We start from the raw sequence: 5,745 nt of genomic DNA on the forward strand, positions 1-5,745 counted from the left end.
GCAGACTGGTCAAAGTGTGAAATTAGTTTTTCTGAGTTAGTGTTGAAGACGTGTGAAAGACGAGTGTTGTGTCATAAAATATATGGGCCAATCAGGTTCCGATATGCAAATACTGGACATGAAACACAATTTTATCAGGAATAGGAGAAGTGGGTGAAGTGCATGTAGGGTTTGGGACATTAAGAATCAAGATTTCTTGATGTGGGTAAAAGTCTATGTGCTTTTGTGCCTTTTATGTTGTTTAATAATTTGTTTGTAATCACCACATTAAGTAATGTATGATTCAGTATCAGAAGAAAGTATTGGATTTCAAATTCTAAAGCCATTAGAGTGTTTACTGGCCTTTTTTGGGTCTCCATTTGCCATGTCACTGATAAGCACTTTTTTCTTTTCTTACTTATTTGATGCAGGTCTGATAAGGACTGGATTAATACTGACATGTTGATGTAAGCATAGGCCTCTGCATCGTGACTAATATTGCAAAGTCTGTGATTCATTCCTGTCTGGAAACATGTGAAATGGGACTGTAGTCTAAAACCTGCAGTCTAATGAATGAACCAGGACTTTCTGAACAGCTGCCCACACTTCTCAAAAGATGACCAAGCTCATGACCTTTCACCTTTGTCAGTTATGTACCTGGAACTCCTGCAGCAATATGGACTGCTTGTTTTGTTTATTACTCTCCGTATTAAAACCTGCACACCTTATAGCCATGTGTGTGACCTACTCTGATCGGACAGATTACTGTAAAGAAGTCTTCCAAAATGGATTTTAAAAAGTTCACCACATTGTTTTTTTGTTTTTTTCTTGTCTTCCAAAACCAAGACAGTTCAACAGTCTTCCAATGACACTATTTTTTATAACAGAAAAGTACAATCCAAGTGGAATCGTGTGAGGATTGGTTTCACAAAAACATCAGAATGCCAAAAAAACATGGCACCAAAAACATAACCATGGACCGTTAGAAGAGGTTTTTAAGGACACATGATTGAAGACTTTGATGACTGAAGCAAAATGACATGATTGAAGAACCATAAAAGCAACCATACTCTAAAAGCATGCATGAACCGGCATTTACTGGACACATAAAAAAAAAAAAGATCCCTATTTAATAAGTCAGAGTGACCCCATCCATTATATCTTCCCCCCATCCATCCTCAGCCCTGCATTTGCAATAGAATCTGTATCTATTTCTATAATAACTTACACAAAGTCTGAGGGAGACATATTATTGGATATTATTGAATAAAACTAATATATTTGTATGATTGTAAAAATGGTGTCCTAGAGATTTATTTGTGCTTTTCTGTGCTGTTGGAGTCATTCTGCTATCATTAGTGATGTCTTTATATTCCAATCAGGTATCTAGTATGAAAAGAAATGGTTATGGTCTATGATCCTTCAGTTGGATGTGGACCAAGGGGAAAAAAAAAGGGGATTAAAGCAAGTCATAAATTAGAATAAATGAATAGCACAGGAAAGCTGGATGTGTGCATGCGCAGATGTTATGTACAGTACTGTGCAAAAGTTTTAGGCACCCTATTTTTTAAAATAAAAACTTTGTTATGGATTTTTTATTTTATAACTTGTACATTATCGAGTCAGTACAAAAACATTTTGTACAAGAACAAAATTAAATGTTACAAAAAAGGGTTTGTATGTCAGTAAAGAAAGCAGCAGATTAAGTGGTAAGAGACATTTTTAAAACAAAAAACACAGTGAAGGCTGCTGGGTTTTGCTGCAAAATTAAGAAGCGAGTGCGACAGTCAAAAGCTCCAGAAGAACCTTGTCTGGTTCTGCAACATACTCAATAAAACTTACAGCTCATTTCCTTATAAAACTGCACAAATTCTACCTGAGACTACTATTTTTTTAAGCAAAGGGTCGTCACACCAAATATTGCCTTTGTTTCATTTGTTTACTGCTCTTTACAGTATTTTTTTTACACTATATATTTTTTTAATATAGAAACATTTAATTTCATTATTTTTGAAGGCATGTTTGCTTTACAGCATTTCTTTGCATGTGCCTAAGACTTTTGCACAATACTGTACATGAATCATATTCCCTTGATATATGATAAATCGCTTAGAGAGTAAACTAACAAAATCAAGTCAGCCGCCATACTCATTTAGTAGTCTTGCGATATAAAACTCAATTTGTAACGTTATACACTTAAAAAGATTATTTACATTTATAAACAGCTTTGTCTGCCTTTAAGAAGAAAATTGCATCACATTTCAATGTCTGCTGGGAAAGGTTCTACTTATTAAGTTTACAGTTATGTTGATTTAAATGCCTTGAGCTAACAGCGCCCTAAATATGATGCTAGCGATTCACCCACAGAGAAGTGGAGAGTGTGGATAAGGGTATGTTCAAAACAATTATGAACCACAGCCTTATTTTCTCCTGCTCTCTCACTTAAGTATCCATCGAACTGTGACCACACTTTAACAGCAGTATTAATCTCATGACTAAAAGATAAGAATAATATTTTAGTGCAATTGCCAAGAAAACCTGTCAATAATTCATGTTAATGACACAGAACAACACACTAGAAGGATAATAATAATAATAATAATAATAATAATAATAATAATAATAATAGATGGTTCACTATTAAATTGTACTGGTCTATTCTTAGTCTTGTTTGATATGTATCTGATTATTATTTATTTATTCATATTTTTCATTTAAGTGTTTTGATCTAAACAGACATGTTTCCTTCATGTACAACAGCTAACATTATTCAATAATAATATTCAATTTGAATGATTAAATGTTACTTCAAATATCATTATTATTAAAGCAGAAAGGTCACACATGTGAAGCTTACACGTGGTGTTTTTATTTTCACGTGTGATTTGTACACGATTCCTCTCACGTGTGGTTTGATTCCTTTTCACATGTAATCACATAAAGTCACATGTTTACTCAAGTTCACATATGCAATTTCACATTCACAGTAGAACATGGTGAAATACACTATATGGCCAGAAGTATGTGGATATCTAACCATCACACCCATATGTGTTCCTTTCGCAAACTGCTGCCACAAAGTTGGAAGCACACAATTGAATAGAAAGTATTTGTATGCTGTAGCATTATGATTTCCCTTCACTGGAACTAAGAGGCCTAAACCTTTCCAGCGTGACAATGCCCCTGTGCACAAATCGAGCTCCATGAAGACATGGTGTGCCAAGGTTGGAGTGGAAGAACTCCAGATACTACCAAGAGAAGATTGGCAGTTCTCCCAACACCCACACTCTCTTCAAAACCTTTTCTTCTCTTCTCTGTCCCCCTCCTCCCCCTTCCTCTTCTCTGTCCCCCTCCTTCCCCTACCTCTCTCACTGCAGACGACTTTTCCACTTTCTTTTCCAACAAGGTTACATCAATCAGGAACCAGTTCTCAACCCCAGACATGCATAGACCGGCTCCTCCTCCATGTGACTCCCAACTGACTTCCTTCTCTCCCCTCTCAGAGACTGATGTCTCTAAACTTCTCCTCACTAGCCATCCCACAACCTGTCCTCTTGACCCTATCCCTTGTCACCTTCTTCAGTTCATCTCTCCCACACTATTACCTGCACTCACATACATCTTTAACACATCCCTCTCTACTGGCACATACCCTACCTCATTTAAGCAGGCCCGGGTTACTCCACTGCTTAAAAAACCATCACTTAACCCTGCTGTGGTTGACAACTACAGACCTGTTTCCCTGCTCCCTTTTCTTTCCAAAACTCTTGAAAGAGCTGTTTTTAATCAGCTCTCCAATTTTCTCACACAGAACAACCTCCTGGACACCAAGCAGTCTGGCTTCAAGAGCAATCACTCCACAGAGACTGCTCTGCTTTCCATCAATGAAGCCTTACAACTAGCAAGAGCAACCTCTAGATCATCTGACCTCATCCTACTCGACCTCTCTGCTGCTTTCGAAACTGTGAACCATCAGATCATCCTGTCAACTCTCTCCAGTCTGAGCATCACCAGAACGGTTCTGTGCTGGGTGGAATCCTATTTCTCAGACAGATCCTTCAAGGTATCATGGAGGGGAGGTATTTTTGAAACTCAGCAACTCACAACTGGCGTTCCACAGGGGACAGTTCTGGGTCCACTGCTCTTTTCTATCTACACTACATCTCTGGGGCAGATGATTGAGCCTCATGGCTTCTCATACCATTGCTATGCTGACGACACCCAGCTCAATTTGTCCTTCCAGCCTGACGATGCATCCGTCCCTGCACATATCTCTGCTTGCCTGTCGGACATCTCGGTCTGGATGAGGGAACACCACATTAAGCTCAACCTGGCAAAATCTGAGCTTCTCGTCATCCCAGCCTGTCCCTCAATCAACCACAACCTCTCTGTACAGCTCGGCTCAACCACACTCAAGCCAACCAGGATGGCCAGGAACCTTGGGGTGATTCTCGATGACAGTTTGACCTTTACAGACCACATCTCAACTACTGCACGGTCCTGTAGGTTCATCCTGTACACCATCAAGAAAATCAGACCCTACCTCACTGAACAGGCTACACAACTACTAGTGAGGCTCTTGTTATCTCAAAACTGGACTACTGCAACTCACTACTCTCGGGCCTCCCAGCCAGCTCCATCAAACCCCTTCAGATGTTTTGGAATGCAGCAGCACACCTCGTCTTCGACCAGACCAAGATAACCCATGTCACACCCCTCTTCATCTCCCTCCACACAGTAAAATCCCTAGTGTTGAATTAACACCCAGAGTGTTCATTTGAGTCCAATGGACTTATATAAACACTGTAGGGTGTAAATTCAACAATGTGGGTGTTAAATCAACCCTGGTGATTTTTCTGTGCACTGGCTTCCTGTAGCAAATTCAAGGCCTTGATGCTCACATACAAGACCTTGTCTGGAACAGCACCCTCGTACCTCAACTCTCTCCTGAAGGTTTACGTTCCCTCATGCAATCTGCGATTAATCAACGACCGACACTTAGTAGTACCTACTCAGCGTGGCTCAAGGTCCCTTTCAAGAACCTTCAAAGTAACTGTTCCTCAGTGGTGGAATGAACTTCCAACCTCAATCTGGACTGCAGAATCTGTCACCATCTTCAAAAAACAGCTAAAGACCCACCTCTTCTGTGAACATCTAACCAACCCATTAAAAAAAAAAAAAAAAAAAAAAAAAAAAAACCACTTACACCGCTACTCTGCACACTTTGCTTCTTCTGGAACTCAATTAATGGATCTTGTATGTTAGCACTACTTGTATTGTTCTCTGCTTGATACCGCTTTGCTTGTATTTCCTCATTTCTAAGTCGCTTTGGATAAAAGCGTCTGCTAAATGAATAAATGTAAATGTAAATGTAAGAACTCAAGTGACCTGCACAGAGCCCTGACCTCAACCCCACTGAACACGTTTGGTATGAACTGTAAAGCTAACTGCACCCTAGGCCTTGTGGCTGAATGAGCAAATCCCCACAGCCACGCTCCAAAATCTAGTGGAAATCCTTCCCAGAAGAGTGGAGGTTATTATAACAGCAAGATGGAATAAATCTGGAATAACACATATGAGTGTTTTAGTTAGGTGTCCACAAACAAACCTTTTGGCCATACAGTGCACATATTTTTCACGTGATCACATATTAGTCACATAATCACAAGTTAAAACATATGATCACATGTAAACACACCCTCTAGGGCTCTTTAGTGTTCCAAAGAGGGACAAGCTGAAAATCCTAGAGTTCTAATTTTAACCTTT

The sequence above is a fragment of the Ictalurus furcatus genome, chromosome 7, assembly GCF_023375685.1.
Source record: "Ictalurus furcatus strain D&B chromosome 7, Billie_1.0, whole genome shotgun sequence".
Taxonomy (NCBI): domain Eukaryota; kingdom Metazoa; phylum Chordata; class Actinopteri; order Siluriformes; family Ictaluridae; genus Ictalurus; species Ictalurus furcatus.